General features: G+C 38.2%; 1 pseudogene across 1 annotated transcript; it reads right to left on the bottom strand.

Moving 5' to 3' along the window:
• Positions 1-13,986: 13,986 nt before the first annotated feature.
• LOC308516369 (adiponectin receptor protein 1-like) lies at positions 13,987-15,320 on the bottom strand (annotated as a pseudogene). The gene is made up of 2 exons: positions 15,148-15,320; positions 13,987-14,944 (listed from the first exon to the last, which is right to left on the bottom strand). The product of its transcript is annotated as an adiponectin receptor protein 1-like (transcript).
• Positions 15,321-19,192: the final 3,872 nt, after the last annotated feature.

The raw sequence follows: 19,192 nt of genomic DNA on the forward strand, positions 1-19,192 counted from the left end.
AAGCTTTGACACCTGTCACATCACTGCTGTCATCTCCCTTTTACCAATGTTCAGCTCTTATCATATTCAAGAATTAAACTCTCAACTTTGAGGGGGGGAAAGAATGGAGATAATGTTTATTCCACATACTCTTATCTCCGGTTTGCCAAGCTGAGTTCTGAATATGTAAATATGTTGCGCACGGAGATGTAAAAGACTGTCTTCTTGCACTTGTTAAAGATAGGAATTAAGCCAGAATGTTCTCAGGGTAGGCTGACAGAGAAGGCAGGGAGGTACATTTCCACTAGGGTAGCTGTTGAAGCTAATTTATCTAGAAATCCTGACAAAATGACTAGGTACTTTGTAATTGCTGTTTTAGAAATACAGGTTTATGTAGATGGGGGAGGGGGTTGGGAGAAAATAAAGGGCTTTAAGGAGAAAGAGTGTTCTACTGTTGACAGGTTTTTGTTCCAAGGTACTCACCAGCGGGGCAGCCTGCCAGCATAATGCATGGCTCCCTGAGCAGAGCCCGGGCATTTGCTTAGCAATAGCAGCTTATGGTGAGACTCTTGGGAGTCATTAGGCCTTTGAAGTATTTTGATCTGGCAGCACTTGAAATTTGTGACATTAGATGCTATGAGTAGAGACACATCACACTCAGGAAATAAAATATTCTTATAGTGCAGAGTGAAATATATGATTAGTACTTTGACCATTTCTTGAAATAAGGCAGATTTGTGCTCTACATTTGGGAATTTGCTTAAGTATTGATAAGCCATTTTTGACGGAGACCTTCACATAAGGTTGGACATTCTGGTACATCTTTTTGCCCTCTTGGCTGCATTTTAGAAAAAACAAACAGCCAAAAAGGAGACAGAGTGGCAAAAAAATACATTACAAGAATGTTAGAGAGACAGGCTCAATGCATTCCTCTGTCACCTCCTTTCTAAGTCCCAAACCTTTAGTAAAGGTTATTGATACCCACAGAAGTAAAATCTGTTAATAATTCTGAGGGACAGTTTGGGTTTGTTCCTTTGATGGAGAGCTACTATTGTATTTACAAACATGCTGAGGGCTATTTCTACTGGAGTTGAATCAGAAAAGTAGGCACAAGCTACGTGAAGGTTGTGCCAAATACCTTTTCTCACAACTGTTCTGCGATGAGGTTTATTGAACATTGCATTCCTTCCTTCCTTCACTCATTTATTCACTTACTCCCTCATTCCCTCATTTATTTAACTAGCATTTACTTTTTAATTTTTTAAATATATTTGTATTGATTTCAGAGAGGAAAGAAGAGGTAGAGAGAGATAGAAACATCAATGATGAGAGAGAATCATTGATCAGCTGCCTCCTTCACGCCCCCACTGGAGATGGAGCCTGCAACCCAGGCATTTGACCTGACTGGAAATCTAACTGTGACTCCCTGGTTCATAGGTTGATGCTCAACCACTGAGCCACACTGGCTAGACTCAACTAGCATTTATTGAATGCATACTATGTTCCATCATTCTAGGGTGCCAGAGATAAAAACTAAGTAAGATAAAATACCTTCCTTTAAGGAGCTCACTATCCTGTGGCACTCCTCTCAAGCTGCTGGGATTCTGAAAATTACAGAGATTAAGCCTAAGAAAAATGAAATTACTGAAAGAGTCTATGGACAGAGAGACTGGTCCTCTGTCATTGATATTGATACAAAGGAACTGCTCAATGAGTTCACTGGAAGCTATAATATATGAATGTGTAAGATTATAATTCCTCATAAAGTAATAATTGTGTGAGAGGATAATGAAAGTATTTTATCATATTCAAGAATTAAATTATCAACTTTGAGGGGGAAAAAGAATGGCGATAATGTTTATTCCTACATACAATATATATATATATATATATATATATATATATATATATATATATACATATAGGCAATATATATTGCTCTTTTATACTTGAGCTTGTTGGTGGAGGAGTACTTGCTTCTGTATGAGGGGGTCCCCTTATGAATCTCTTGCTTCGACACCTATGACATGCAGAAACAGCATTAAACTGGGAAACTCAATGTTCATGTTGTAGTCTTAACTCTACCACTAATTCACCATTATCAGAATCTTAACCAATTTGGGTATATCAGCATCCTTAACTGCAAACCAAGAGGGATATAATATATAAGATTTGGCTATGAAGTTCTATGATTCTTTATATCTTGCGTTCCTGAATCAACTAGTAATGTGTATAATCAAAAGGTAATAAAATCCAGCCCTGGCAGGTTGAAATCAGTTGATTGGAGGGGTTTCTAGTTGGATTCACAGTCGAGGATACATGCCCAGATTGCAGGCTTGATCCCCAGTGGGGGGCATGCAGGAGGCAGCCCATTGATGTTCTGCTCTCATATCAATATGTCTTTCTTTTCCCTTCCTCTCTGAAAATCAATAAACTGTTCTTTAAAAAAAATAAAAAGGTAATAAAATCCAGATAGGCCACTGCACTTCCACTCTTAAATCCTCAAGCCTTCTGTTCTCACTTCTCTGTTAACAGCTCAGCATATACAGTCACCATCTCTGAACCTCAAAATTACCAAATCCAAGAGGCTGTTGTTACTGTGCTTTCCTGTGAGCTCTTTATAGCACTTGACGCTGGTGGGCAATAGCGCCTCTTTACAATTAGTTCTTCCTGGCAACTATGGAACCATCCTGCTTCCATCTCAAACTAGTCCTACAACTGAGCTCTGACTAAGCATTGGCGCTGTGACAGCTCAGCTAGGGTTTCTCATCTGAGGATGGCATGCAGACCCCACGCTTTAGTAGTCACCTCACTGCTTTTCTCCCTCTCCCCAAAGTCTTTCCAGGAGATTCCATTCTTACTAGTGGTTTACAATGTCATATATCTACATAAATAAAAATGTAAATGTTCGTTTGTTCAAAATCTTAAATCTCTGAAAGTTCTTCACCAATTGCTTTGAAATTTTGACGCAACATTGCATTCAAATACACGCGTGTTTTTATATACCTGTATACCTACTATTATATAGATGTCACACCTGTGACAGGTAAAAACATGCTTTCTTGAAAAACAGCGCCATCTGTTGGACATAAAAGCAACACACGCTATACTAAATATTTTATGATTCCATTTCAATGTTTCTGTTTACAATTATAAATTGTAGATTAAATTAACTACAAATATGCATGTCCAGCTACAAAACGATCCATCAGCTGAGATATTCTCACATCAATTGCTGGAAATTGGGAACGGAAAGGTGCCGGTTGATCTGACCTCAGGACCAATTTCATTGCCTCATAACTTCTGCAATTTAGTGATGTCAAAAGAAGAATTGGTTGAAAAAGTGTTTCCCAATATTCAAACCAATTATAAGAATCACGATTGGCTGAGTGAACGAGCTATTCTTGCGGCCAAGAACAAAGACATCTACGAACTTAACAGTATTCAGTCTAACATTCAAAGCGAAGTAGTCACATACAAGTCCGTCGACACTGTTGTGGAAGCAGATAAAGCAGTTAATTATCCAACAGAATTTTTGAATTAACTCGATCTGCCAGGAATGCCACCGCACGTACTGCAATTGAAAATCGGCGTGCCAATTATCATGTTGCGAAATACCAACCAGCCAAAGCTTTGCAACAGCACGCGGCTTGCAGTAAAAAAATTAATGAGCAACGTTGTAGAAGAAACAATCTTGATAGGACCTTTCAAAGGTAAAGATGTCCTCATTCCTCTCATTCCTTTGATTCCAACGGATATGCCATTCCAATCTAAGAGATTTCAATTCCCAATTCGATTGGCGTTTGCAATCACCATCAACAAAGCTCAGGGCCAATCTTTAAAATTGTGCGGTTTATATCTAGACGCAGATTGCTTCTCACATGGACCATTATATGTTGTGTGTTCTAGAGTCAGCAAACCAGACAATCTCTAGATCTGCACAGACAATGGAACAACAAAAAATATTGTATACCCACAAGCATTGTGAAATTAAACATATTAGAAACGTGCGCTTTCTCTTTTCTTTCTTTTCCATTTAACCAGACTGAGCCACAGCAACGCGTGGCTGGGTACAGCATATATATATATATATATATATATAGTCATTTGCTTACCTGAAATCGCAGTCAGGTATTTCCAATTGCCCGAAAAATAGTTTCACTTGCATGTGAGAATCCACCCTCAGACCCAACATATCCAAAATGAACTCTTTGTCCCCTCAAAGTAGTTCTATTTTTAGTTTTTGCATCAACAATAATACAGGTTCACTATCCTATATCTAAAACCGTTAAGCTGTATATGATTTGAAATTAGATATTTTCAAACATTAGGAAAGTAATGTGTTACATATACCAAGTATTTTTAAAAATGCTTAGGAATATCTCAATCAGTACTCAAATTTGTTCCTTTGGTTGAGCTGCATAACAAGATGAGGGCTATGTATTTACAAAGATGCTAAGGAGTTGAGTCAGGAAAACAGACAAATCGAGGTCATGAAGTTGAAGCAAATACCTTCTCTTACCCTAAACATATTAATATTCAGGGAGTAAAACATATTGTTATCTACACAGTAAATAAAATAAAAAAATTCTTCAATTCAGGAAAGGTCATGCTACTAAAAGATTTCAAGACAGTTGATCAAAAATATATTTTCAGAGCTTAATGGTTTGGGAATTGTGAATTAAAGAATATGGTCATAACAATTTTAAAATTATTTTACTAGAAACCAACAAGCATTCAAGCACTGTGCTAGACATTTTATATACATAACAATAATAATACAAATGTGTGCTTACTATGAGTTAAATACTCTCATTACCTTATTTTATACGCAGGAAAACTATACAGTACTACCATCATTTCTTAATAGCCAGGTTGGAAACCCAGTCATCTTTAGTTCTCTTCTTTCTTCCTTCCCCATACCTAATTAGTCTTCAAATCCTATTAATCATTCCTTTCCTTCTATACCTCCTTTTGAAGTACCATTGCCATGATATGACCTAAGTCAGATCCTATTACTCCATAGGCCATGTCTCAGATCCATAGTGTTATATAGACCAGAGCAATATTCTCTTTCCTCCAATTCAACCTTCCCCCAATTATTACTCTCCTTGAAATAATACTTTTAGTATATATTCATTCTTTTTATCTAAGAATACTTATTCAATATTACTCTGTGTGGCATCCCTCTTCTGAAAAAAAGGCCAAAGGATTGCCATTGACTATTGAATTAAGTCCAAAATCCTTGGATTCATATTTGAGGATTCAAATAATACCTACATTTTCTATTTTATCTCTTCCCATTCATTTAGTTGAACTGTGGACTGCAGCTAGACTGCCATCAATATATTTCACTGTGTGCCATCTGCTCATGTTACCCCAACCTCCTGGAATATCCCCTTCTGTTTTCTCCATCTGGCGACACCCTGCCCATCTCTGTAGTTTAGCTGTGGTCCTTACTTCCCACAGCCATCTTTGACATCTCCAGACTATAATTCCATCATTTAACACTCTCTATTCATTTGGCTTATAATTATATACTTCCTTCTACAGACACTTAACTCTGCACATTTGTATCTTACCTTTACAACTGGATTGAAAATTTATTGATAATAAAGGTAATTGCATAATTTGTACTTCCTACAATGTTGACTATAACTCAACTGAAAGTTATAACAAATTTTCTGTCTAAACAACCTGGTACAGTACAGATTTTAAAAAGAGAGAGAACCAATATCTTCATAACTCTTTACCATTTCAATCATATTTCTCTCACTGGTTATCTCAAGGTGTCCTAGATGATAATAATTGTAATAGGAATAATATAGTAAGGTGGTTTCTTTATTAAATTTTGGGTCTAGAAACAGAGTATTAAATGTAAATAGCATATAAAATATTGAAAAAAATCTCTTAGGAAACTGCTATATTGGGGATCTACAAGCTGCCAATAAATGTAATATATCCAGCTTTTCCTCCAAACTTAGAAAAAAATGCTGGTTCTTCAATTTAGCACCCTAGATTAAATAGTTAAGGGCCATGTTATCTAATTAATATGTGTATATAAATAGTAGACTCATACTCAGAGAGGCAAGATGTTTACAGTAACAAAGACCTACAGTGAGAGTACATCAACCATAAGCCTCTCATCGTACACTCACTACAGTATAAACTCTCACTGAGTGTGGAATGGTGGAATCAAATGTGATTCTCTCTTTTTAGTCACTTGTTTCCCAAAACTTAAATGCTTGTTCAGAGAGGATCTGAAATTACTTCTTGTGTTAGGCAGAATTCTAAGATTACCACCTCCTATGACCCACACCCTTATATAGTTTCCTCTTCTTGAGTGTGAGACAAAACTGAGACTATGATGGAATGTTCCTCCCATGACTGGTTTACTGATAAGTGACTCTGAGTTCATCAGATTCATCAGAAGGGAGATTATGCTAGGTGGGTCTGACCTAATCAAGTGAGTACTTGCAGGGACTGGGAAGCTTTCCTGAAGGAAGGGATTAAAAAATTCATAGAGTGAGATGTGTGGAATCTAAGTAACAAAATAAACTGATGAACAGAGCGGATCCAGAGACATGGAAGCATGGAACAGAGTGCAGAATCTCAGAGAGAAGGCGGGGGAGGGCGGGTGGGTGAGACTAATCATCCAAAGAGCTTGTGTGCATATATGCATAACCCATGGACACAGACAATAGGGTGCTGAAGGCCTAGGTGGGAGAGGGTGCAGGGAGGACTGGAGGAGGTCAATGTGGGGGGGGGGGGGAGAAAGGTGACATATGTAATACTTTCAACAATAAAGAATTATTTTTAAAAAATTCATAGAGTGAGAGGGCCATGTGGCAAGAATCTATCAGTGACTTCTAGCTGCTGAGAGTGGTTTGAGCCAACAGCTAGCATAAAAATTACACCAATAAACTAAGGGAGCTTAGAGAGAAATCTCTCCCTAGTCAAATCTCTAGACATGGCTTATACTTCATTTTAGCCATTTGAAACCATATACAGAGGGCCCAATGAAAATATGCTTAACTCTTGACTTATGAAAACTGTGATAATAAATTTTTGTTTTTTTAAGCTGCTAAGTTTGCAATAATTTGTGACACAGTAAAAGAAAACTTAATACATCTGTTTTCTATACATAAGACATTGTGCTCAGCACTTTAAATTCATGATCTTTTAACTGTCCTTAGTGTAGAGGTAAAGGATCTGACATTTAAAGGAGTTATATAACTTGCCCAAGTTTGCATAACTATGAAGTGATGGAGAAAGGATTTTATATCCAGATGTACTAACAAAGCCCATGTTCTTAAACATGGCTGATAGGAAAGTTGAGCATTCTCCTTTGGTCTCATGGCCTCAGCTAATGTTCTGACTATCAAATTCTCTGTGCTTTCATCAAACTCTGTGGGGATTTTCACTCCTTTTTACTGAGATTGTTTTTGCTTTATTGACATTGAAAGGAACCTGTTTAATTAATTAGTTTTATTAAAGATTAATGAAATGCCTACTATAGGAAAACACTGAATGAAGTGCCAGGGGAATCCAAAAATTAATAAGATAGTCCCTGACCCTCAAGCTTCTTGCATACTGATGGGAAAATAAACTCAGACATAAATATCATGAAGGAGTAAGAGGTAGGGTGGAATTACCCAGCCTCAAGATTCCAAGACAAAACATTCATCTGCTAATTCATTTGACAAAGGAACATTTATAAAATGAGATGCAGGACACACATGCTCACTCAGGTGCTTATGGGACTTGCCTGATTCTGTAACCCTGGGAAATAAGGAATCCTTAACTAATTGTATATTTGCTTCTAAAGATGGCACTGGTAATTGCTTCATCATTTTCCCCTTACTATAGGCTAAGCAATATTCTAAGAATTTAAAAGTATTATCTCATTTAGCTATAACAAAAACTTACATTATATAGATATTATTATCCTAATTTTACTGGTGAGAAAATTAAGATACAAAGAGGTTAAGTAATTTGCCTGACATCACAAACTCAGCCGTTTAACTCTGGTACATATTCCCTTAGCCAGTACATCTTCCACAATATGATCATTTTATCAAAAAAGGAGGATAAAGGGAGAATAAAAGCCATGTAGAGAATGGGGTATGTGAAGGGAGATAAAAATATCTGCTGCAACTGATGATAGTATTTAGCTATGTTACTCGCCACCCAAGCAAAATGAGAAAAAAAAAATCTTAATTTACATAGGTTTCCTAACCTAAAAACATTCATTCAAATCTAACAGAAATTCATAATAAGGGTCTTTATATGGGGAGGACTTTGAATGACATAATGCACCATGTCTTATAGAAGGTGTTTTTTTTTTTTTATGTTTTGAAAGTGACTCTTACTTAAACCAAGAACAAAAGAGTAAATTGAAGTTCTGTAAGAACACATGGAAATCAATTAACATAGTACAGTTATGTACCCTTTTACTTCACTTCATACAGAAGGGAATGGCTTGTTAGTAGTGTTCTCAAACTGCAAACCACAAACCATTAGTGGGTCATGAATTCAACTGAATGAGTCACACCATTTTTTAAAATAAATTTTATATGGGCAGGTACCTCTTAAGTTTAAGGATATTGTGGAGTATAAATTTTTGTATGTCTATAGGTTTGCATGTGTGTGTCATTTGGCAAATGTGATTCACATAGTTTTACAAAAGTTTGAAAGCCACTGCCATTCATCTTGACTATCAATGATCTCAGCTGGGATCTTGTCAAAGCTCCTTTAAAAAAATAACATCAGAGGAAAGTCATTAGTGAGTGCTCGGAGTGCTGCATCTGAGCTGTTGATTAAAAGGAGATCCTCATGCTTTAGATTTCAGGCAGAGAAGTGGAAAAGAAGTCATTTTGTAATTAGAGACTTTTATTTGTGCTCAGATTGGGGAGCATCTTATTTCTGCCAAAAGGGGGCTGTAGGAAAATGTGCAGGGAGGACACCAGCCCTTCTCAGGAAGCACGAGAGCTATTGATCTATTCAAACGAATGAGTGCCCACCCTCACCTTGCCCGATGCTCATTTGGGAAGACCACGTGATCTGTGTGCCCATGATAGTCCTAGTTACACTGGTTGTCCATTATTTTTTTAATACATTTTATTTTTTTTTACAGAGAGGAAGGGAGAGGGATAGAGATTTAGAAACATCATGAGAGAGAAACATCAATCAGCTGCCTCCTGCACACGCCCTACTGGGGATGCGCCCACAACCAAGGAACATACCCTTGACTGGAATCAAACCTGGGACCCTTCAGTCCACAGGCCGACGCTCTATCCACTGAGCCAAACCAGTTAGGGCTGGTTGTCCATTATTAATAGCTTGCCCTTCCACTCTCAAACATATCCTGGTTGGACAATAAATTACAGGACCACCTTTTCCATTAGCAAGAAAAAAATGTCCCTGGCTTGGAAAGAAACTTTCGTAAGGAAAGGCTGTGTACAAAATATGTTTTTTTCTTTTATTCAACTTATGACTTTCCTGTGCTTTCTTTCTCCTGGCAAACCCTCTGAGACATACTTGTCAGAGTAGACTCCACATTTTCCTATTCAGGAGTGTTCATAAAGACCAGAGAAATGTTTCTCATACCGAAGCTCATGGACTTGATGGTTCTCAGATAATCCTCAAGTAACTGAGCTCCCTATAAGAATTTGGGTAATTTTACATTCCATTTAAAACTATTCTAAATTTAAAAAGTAAAATGTAGGCATACTCTGCATCATCTAGATGATTACAATAATATTACAGTCCTAAAGATGTTTCTGTTATCATCTAGTTAAATCAAGCAGTACTATTTTAATATCTGTTACATAATAATTTAAAAACCCCAAAAGTGTTCTTAATATATAAATTCTGTACTCATGAAAAGTTGGAGACAAAATAGGACACCACAAAAATGAAAGGTTTTTCTTCTACAGTCCAAAGAGAGAAAACTGGTGAAAGAAGTGAGAGATTATATGATGCATGGTAGCTGAGACAGGCTCAACTTCAAAGCCCTATATATTAAGTACCATGCTTGGATTTCAAGTGGTGCTAGAGTTTCAACAGGACAGTATCATCGGAGCTGTTAAATTAATGCTGTTAATTTCAACTTTTAAAAACCTTATAAGATTTTGTGGGCTTTAGAGTTGTATAAAACTATACACATACAGAACTTAACATACCGTTCTATTTTAAATACTTGATAAAACACTGAGGCCTCAGAGACTATTTGCTTTTAATAAGGGGGACCTATATTACCAAAGTGTGAGGTACATAAGAGTGAAAAACTGCATGCTTGGAAACAAAGACTGGTTTTCTGCAAAAAATAAACAGAAGCAACCAGGCTTGTTGACATGTTGGCTTAATAGGAATGCCAGTTTAGCAAAATGAATGTTAATTGCCAAGAACGTGAACTAAATCGGGCAGCTGTCCTCTCCAACCAGGCCCTTCTGTCTGCTTCTCCCTAATCAGCCCCATTGCCTACTCAGAATTACTCTTCTATTTATCAATTCCTCTTAGGTCTGCTTTGGTTCTCCACTACTGTCTATTTTCCTTCTTGACTTTTGTAAACAGAGTTAGCCCTTTACCTGAATCTCAGTTACAGTTAGAGAACTTTTAGAAAAAAAAGATTGGAGTACATAAAATAACAAATATATAAATACTTAAAACAATGCCTGAAATAGAGTAATGTCTCAAAATATACTCAATTTTCTTAAAAATAACTTTTTACTTAAAAAATTAGGCAACCAAGGTTTAGAAAGTCCAAGACTCATTTAATGTCATAGATCAAGTTGAAGGTACAAGTATTTCTGAGTCATATTAATTTTCACATTTCAAAAAGAGAAAAAAAAAACTCTGGAGTAACTGATAAGTTTATATAGAATAAGATTTTTTTATAGTTTCTGCAAGTCTGCTTTAATAATCTATTTTTGACTGTCCTTGATGTGCTGAAATATAATTTCTTTTTCTATTTTAAGACATTCTTGTCTGCTGTTCTGCCCTTGATATTCCTTGTGCATCTGAAGTATCCTCCAGAAGACAATTATGAATTTATCCATTGGCATTCCAGCCTTATTATTGAACCTATTTCATTTTGAAATTTTCCCACACTGTATGCATGACTAAGCATGCCCATAATATAGTGGATTCTCTATTAATTTACAACTCTCAGTCCAATGCACAAGCTTTTGAAAATAGTTTCACTTTTATTTCAAATTTCTATGGAAAAACTAAGCAGTACAGAATAACTTTTTCACATAGGGGTAAGTAACAACAAGACTATACTTTTAAATATCTAGAACAATTAGATAAAAAAATAACAGCAGATTCTCTAGTAGAACTCTAGCTAATTATAGAGTGAAAAATGTGGCCCGTTACTTAGCCAGTATCCCAAACCATAAGTTTGGGACACTTTTTTTGTTTTTTAATTTCTCTTTTATTGTTATTGAATTTATTGAGGTGGCATTAGTTAATGAAATTAGGTTTCAGGTAAACAGTTCTATAATACATCATTTGTATATTGTATTGTGTGTTCACCACCATAAGTCAAATCTCTTTCCATTACTATCCCCCCCCCCCTTTTTCCATTTTTACCTCTCCCCATACCCCTTCCCATCTGGTAATTACCATACTGTTGAGAGTGTCCATGAGTCTTCCTTTTTTTCCTTTGCTTAATCCATTAACCCTTCCCACCCAGCCCCAACCCCACCCGTATTACAGCTCTCAGTCTTGTCTACCTATGAGTCTACCTCCACTTTGTTTGTTAGTGTATTTTGTTCAGTAGATTCCACATATAAGTGAAGTCATATGGTACTTACCTTTCTCTATCTGGCTAATTTCACTTAGTATAATACTCTCCAGGTCCCTCGATGCTGTCGCAAATAATAAGATTTCCATCTTTTTTTGGCCAAGTAGTACTCCATTGTGTACATGTGTCACAGCTTTTTTATCTTCTCATCTACTGATGGGCACTTGGGCTGCTTCCAAATCTTGACTATTGTAAATAACACTTCTATGAACATAGGGGTAAATATATTCTTTCTAATTAGTGTTTAGGAATCACTGGGACATAAGGAAGTTCCATTTTTAATTTTTTAAATGTTTTGGTTGATTTTTTAAAGAGAGAGGAAGGGAGAGGAATAGAGAGATAGAAATATTAATGATAGAGAAACATCAATTGGCTGCACTCCCTCACAGGGGATTAAGCCTGCAACTCGGGCATGTGCCCTGACTGGGAATTAAACCAGTGACCACTTGGTTCCTGGGTCGATGCTCAACCACTGAGCCACATCAGCTGGGCCATCTTTAATTTTTTGAGGTAACTTCATACTGCTTTCCATGGTGGCTGCACCAAAATGTGTTCCCACCAACAGTGCACAAGGGTTCCCTTTTCTCCACATCCTCGACAACACTTGTTGTCTGTTGATTTTTTGATGATAGCCATTCTGACAGGCTATCATCAAGAAATCAACAAACAAGTGTTATCTCACTGTAATTTTAATTTTAATTTCTCTGATAATTAGTGACCTTGAGCATCTTTTCATATGTCTATTGGACACCTGAATGTCCTCTTTGGAGAAGTGTCTATTCAGGTCCTTCCCCCATATTTTAATTTATTGTTTGGGGTTTTTTGTGTTTTTTTTGGTGTTGAGATGTAGAAGTTCTTTATAAAGTTTGGAAATTAACCCCTTTAAGATATATCATTGGCAAATATGTTCTCCCATTCAATGGGTTGTCTTATTTTGTTGATGGTTTCCTTTGTAGTGCAAGAACATTTTAGTTTGATATAATCCCATTTGTTTATTTTTTTCTTTTGTTGTCCTTTCCAGAAAGATATATCAGAAGATATATTGTTATGAAAAATGTCCAAGATTGTACTGCCTATGTTTTCTTCTAAGATTTTTATGATGTCAAGTCTAACATTTAAGTTTTTAATCCATTTTAGTTTATTCTTATATACGTGTATTTTCATTTTTTTGCATGTATCTGTCCAGTTTTCCCAACACCATTTATTGAATAGACTATCCATTGTGTGTCTTGCTTCCTTTGTCAAATATTATTTGACCATAAAGGCATGGGTTTATTTCTGGGCTGTCTATTCTGTTCCATTGATCTATATGTCTAGGGTTATGCCAGTACCATGCTCTTTTAATTACTGTGACCTTGTACTACCAGTAGAATTTGATATTAAGTAGCATGATTCCTTCAACTTTGGTCTTTCCCAAGATTGGTGTAGCTATTTGGTGTCTTCTGTGGTTCCACACAAATTTTTGGTATATTTGTTCTAGTTCTATGCCATTGGTATCTTGATAAGAGTTGCATTGAATATATAGATTGCTTTGGATAGTATGAACATTTTATTTTTTTTGAATGCTAATTGTCTTCTGCACTTCCTTTTATTGTCATCATAGCCTTTGCATCAGGATACACAGCAATGATAGCAAATTTCTTTTTAAAGCTTAGTATTAAATATTAACTATCTCTTCCCATTTTAATTTTACATTACTCTGCCAAGAAAAAAAATTAAAACTCAAGTTATCTGAAGCCTGGACACACTTCCATGATTAGCTGCTGCCTCAAAGTTGGTGCCTTCTTCCTGCTGTCAGCAGATCCAGGCCCCAGAGACGGAAGCGCTACAATCGTTTCTGAAAAGTGTGCTACAAAATGGATGGCCTGTTCCAAGCCAGGTTACAAAGTAAGGACAGAGGTAAGGGAGGGACATTTTCTTCCAGAAATAGAATTTCTGTAGAGTGCCAGCCCATCATTTTTCCCAAAATGGTTGGAGGAGGGATAAAATCTCACTCAGCATGAGCTTCAGAGCGCTCTGTGCCAAGGGGACAGAGCTGCCTTGCTGAGGAGAGCCGTGGCCAGTGGATTCTGGCACTGAATTCTCTAAGAGGTTTCTTTTAGAAACAGACAACTCAGACGCTTCCTTTCACTTCAGCAAGGACGTTATTTTTGAAAGAAAGCACTTGGGAAGTTCCCCTCCAGCCTCGAGTGGGAGGCTCAGAGAAGAGAGTCATCGGTACAGCCGCCTTCCAAGCCGTAGGAATTGCTGAAGGTTGGAGACCCCACAGAAGTGGGCGAAGGCTGCTGCCACCACCAAGACATGAAAAATCGGATGCGACCGGAACCATATGTCAAACTTCCCAGGAAAGAAGCGCTCAGGAATCCGAGCAGCATAGAGGCCGGCCCCGGTGATGTACATCACGGCCATGGGGAAGAACCAGCCCATCTGGCCCACGGTGGCGGCCTTGACAAAGCCCTCGGCGATGGTAAAGTGCATGGTGGGCGCGACGCCGCTCAGACCCAGGCCCAGGAACACCCCTGCTCTTGTCTGCCGGTGCTTAGGAGAGGCAAACCGGTCCCCCCGTGCCACAATGATGGCGGAAATGCCCAGGACACAGATGATGGAGAGGTAGGTGAGCCGTGGCTGTGGGGAGCAGCAGAAGGAGTAATAGAGCCAGGGGACAAAGCTCCCCATAATCAGCAGGGCAATCCCTGAGTAGTCCAGTTTGGAAAAAGTCCGAGAGACTTTCTCTGAGTGACAGTAGACGGTGTGAAAGAGCCAGGAGAAGCTGAGGCAGAGCACCGTGCCCAGGAAGAACATGCCGAACACCACCTTCCCTGCAGGGGCGCCAGGAAGTACACGTTTGGTCTCAGCAGGGTCAAGATTCCCAGGAACAGAAACAGCACGAAACCAAGCAGATGGGTCCAGACTCCAGATATTGCCCGTCTCTGTGTGGATGCGGAAGATGCGCCGGAAGCAAGCCCGGAAGGAGGGCATGGGCGGCCTGTGGCCGTGGAGCAGGTAATCGCTGTCTTTCAGCCAGTCAGGGAGCACACTGTATGGGAGGACCCTCCAGCGGCCCTCCCAGACCTTATACACGAACTCCTCCATCTTCTCCATGGCATGGTGTGCTTGCAGGGGAAGTGTCAGGACCCTCACCACCTCCTCCTCCTCCTCCTCCTCCCCCTCCCCCTCCCCTTCCCCTCCCCCCTCCCCCTCCTCCTCCTCCTCCTCCCCCTCCCCCTCCTCCTCCTCCTCCTCCTCCCCCTCCTCCTCCTCCTCCCCCTCCTCCTCCCCCTCCTCCCTCCTCCTCCTCCTCCTCCTCCTCCTCCTCCTCCTCCTCCTCCCCCTCCCTCCTCCTCCTCCTCCTCCTCCTCCTGGGGCACTGGGCATGCTTGCTCTTCTTCAGCTTTGGCTGGGTCAGCAGTCCCGCGTTTGCCCTTCTCTTCCAGCAGGGGTCCCAGTTCGCCAGCTCCACCCTGTCAGTCTCCCTGTTACTGGCAGGAGCCCCATTGCCCTGTGCCACCACCGGTCCTTTGTGAGAAGACATCTAGCTGGTGCCTCAGGACCCTGCAGCTTCAGCTTGGGGACAGGCTGGGTGTCTCAGCCCCAGGGAGCAGACACGCCGGGCGACGGGCTCAGCTGGGGCCGTGGACCACGCGCTATGTCCCGCAGCTCCGCAGGCGGCCGCAGCCCATCGGACTGATCTTGACGCTCCCCGCGCCGAAAGGGGTAGTATGAACATTTTAATGATGTCAATTCTTCCTGTCCATGAATATGATATAGACTTCTACTTATTTGTATCTTCTTCAATTGCTTTCTTCCGTGTCTTATAATTTTCCAAGTACAGGTCTCTTACATCTTTGATTAAATTTATTCCTAGTTTTTAAAAATATTTTGATGCAATTGTAATGGGTATTGTTTACTTAGTTTCCCTTTCTGATAGTTGAGTATTGGTGTATAAAAATAAAACTGATTTCGAATATTTATTTTGCATCCTACTACTTTACTGAATTCATTTATCAGTTGTAGTAGTTTTTTTAGTGGAATCCATAGGGTTCTCTTATACTAGTATAGTATCATGTCATCTGCAAAAAATGACAGTTTTACTTCTTTTTTTCCAACTAGAATACCTTTTATACCTTCTTGTTGTCTGAATGCTGTGGCTAGAACTTCTAGTACTATGTTGATAAGAGTAGTGAAAGTGGACACCCTGTCTTGTTCCCAAGGTTAAGGGAAGTGGTTTTAATCACTGAGTATGATCTTGCCTGCAGGTTTGTCATAAATGGCCTTTATTATGTTGAGGTATGCTTCCTTTGTTCCTACTTTGCTGAGAGTTTTCATCATAAATGGGTGCTGGATTTTATTAAATGCTTTTTCCACATCTATAGATGTGATCATGGATTTATATATTGTATTTGTTTATGTGGTGTATCATGTTTATTGACTTGAGGATATTGTACCAACCTTGCATCCCAAGTATAAATTCCACTTGAGTATGTGTTTGATCTTTTTAATGTACTGCTGAATCAGGTTTGCTAATATTTTGTTGAGGATTTTAAGATCCATGTTCATCAGGGATATTGGCCTATAATTTTCCTTCTTTATAGTGTCGTTACCTGGTTTTGAAATTAGGATAATGTTGGCCTCATGGAATGAGTTTGGGAGTCTTCCCTCCTCTTAAAATTTTTAAAATAGTTTGAGAATGATAGGTATTAGCTCTTCTTTGAATGTTTGGTAAAATTCACCTGTGAAGCCATCTGGTACATGACTTTTTGTTTGTTGTTGTTGTTGTTGGAGTTGTTTTTTTTTATTACTGCTTCAATTTCACTACTTGTGATCTGTCCTTTCAGATTTTATGATTATCCTGATCAGCTTTGGAAGATTGTATGTTTCTAGAAATGTATCCATTTCTTTCAGATTGTCCAATTTGTTGGCATAGTTGTTCATAATACTTTCTTAAAGTTCTCATATAACTTTGGTGCCAGTTGTTACTTCTCCTTTTTCATCTCTGATTTTATTTATTTGGGTTCTCTCTCTCTTTTCCTCCCCCACCCCCTCTTTCTCTGATAACTCAGCTGAAGGCTGTTCAATCTTGTTTATCTTTTCAAAGAACAAGCTCTTGGTTTCATTAATCTTTTTTATTGTTTTTTCAAGACTCTATTTCACTTATTTATGCTCTGGTCTTTAGTATTTTCTTTCTTCTACTCGCTTTGGGATTTGTTGCTTTGTTTCTAGTTCTTTTAAGTATAAAATTAGATTATTTATTTGAGATTTTTCTTGTTTCTTGAGATAAGCCTAATAACACTAAGAATTTCCCTCTTAGGACTGCTTTTGCTGTGTACCATAGATTTTGAACTCTGTTCTCATTTTCATTTGTTTCAAGGTAACTTTTGATTTCTTCCTTAATCTCATTGTTAATCCATTAATTGTTTAGTAACATGTTATTTAGCCTCCATGTCTTTGTATATATATTTTTTTTCTTGTGGTTGATTTCTAGTTTCATACCATTATGGTCAGAGAAGATACCTGATATAATTTTAGTCTTTTTAAATTTACTGAGACTTGTTTAATATCCTAACATATGGTCTATCTTTGAGAATGTTCTATGTGCACGTGAAAAGAATGCATATTCTGCTGCTTTGAGGCGAGATACTTTGAAGATTTCAATGAAATCCATCTGACCTAGTGTGTCATTTAAAGCTGCTGTTTCCTTGTTGATTTCTGTCTGGACGATCTATCCATTGATGTCAATGGAGTGTGAAAACCGCCTAGTGTGACTGTATTACTGTCAATCTCTTCTTTTATGACCATCAAGATTTGCTTTACATATGTTGGTGCTCCTATGTTGGGTACGTAAGTGTTTACAAGGGTTATATCTTCTTACTGGATTGCTCCCTTTATCATTATGTAGTGTCCTTCTTTTTCTCTTACCTTAGCTTTCTTTTAAAGTCTATTTTGTCAGATATATGTAATACGACACCAGCTTTTTTTTCTCCTTTCCATTTCCTCTCTATTTGCATGAAATAGCTTTTTCCATCCATTTACTTTTTAGTCTGTGTGTATCTTTTGTTCTGAGGTGGGTCTCTTGCAGATAGTATATATGTGGGTCTTGCTTTTTTATTCATTCAGCTACCTTATGTCTTTTGATTGGAACATTGAAGCTATTTACATTTAATGTGATAATTGATAGGTAGGTATTCATTGCCATTTTACTTTTAACTATGTTCCCTTCCTTCTCCTCCTTCTCCTGCTGCTCCTCCTCCTCCTCCTTCTTACTTCTAAAAGATCCTTTAACATTTTCTTGTAGTACTGGGTTGGTTGATGGTAACAAGTTCCTTTATCTTTTTCGTGTCTGAGAAGCTCTTTATTTCTCCTTCAAATATAAATGATAGCCTTGCTGGATAAAGTAGTCTTGGTTGTAGGTCCTTGCTTTTCATCACTTTAAATATTTCATATCAATCCCTTCTGGCCTGAAATCTTTCTGTTGAGAAATCAGCTGATGGTCTTATGGAAGCTTCCTTGTAGGTAATTAACTATCTTTCTCTTGCTGCTTTTAAGATTCTATCTTTCTCTTTAATCTTTGTCATTTTAATTATGATATATCTTGGTGTGGGCCTCTTTGGGCTCCTCTTGTTTGGGACTCTGCACTTCTTGTACTTGTGTTTCTTTTTCCTTCCACCAGGTTACAGAAATTTTCAGTCATTATTTCTTCAAATAGGTTCTCAATCTCTTTTTCTCCCTCTTCTCCTTATAATAACCCTATGATGTGGATGTTTTCCCAAAGGTCCCTTAAACTACCTTTTTTTAGAGAGAAAGAGGGGAAGAGGGAGAGAGAGAGAGAGAGAGAGAGAGAGAGAGAGAGAGAGAGAGAGAGACATTGATCAGGGGCCTCCCATACATGCCCCTTTGGGATCAAACCCACAACTTAGATATGTGCCTTGACTGGAAATAGAACCTGCAAACTTTTAGTGTATGGGAGAATGCTCCAACTGAGCCACATCAGCCTTGGCCTCATTTTTTTTAAATACATTTTTCTTTCTACTGCTCTGATTGGGTGTTTTCTGCTACCTTGTCTTCCTAATCACTGATTCAATCCTTTGTTTCATTCAACTTACTATTTATTCCTTCTAGTTTATTCTTCATTTCAGATATTGTATTCTCTATTTCTGAATGTTCTTTTTCATGGTTTTTATGTCCTTTTCATACTGTTGTAGTTCTCATTAAGTTCCTTGAGCATCCTTATAACTATTTTTTAAAACTATTTATCTGATAAATTGTTTGCCTCTGTTTCATTTAGCTCTTTTTCTGGAGATTTCTCCTGTTCTTTCATTGGGGCATTTTCCTCTGTCTCCCCATTTTGGTTGCCTCTTTGTGTGTGTTTCTATGTATTAATTATATCTGCTATGACTCCCAGTCTTG

Source organism: Myotis nattereri (assembly GCF_964212035.1).
Source record: "Myotis nattereri genome assembly, chromosome: 3".
In the NCBI taxonomy this organism is placed as follows: Eukaryota; Metazoa; Chordata; class Mammalia; order Chiroptera; family Vespertilionidae; genus Myotis; species Myotis nattereri.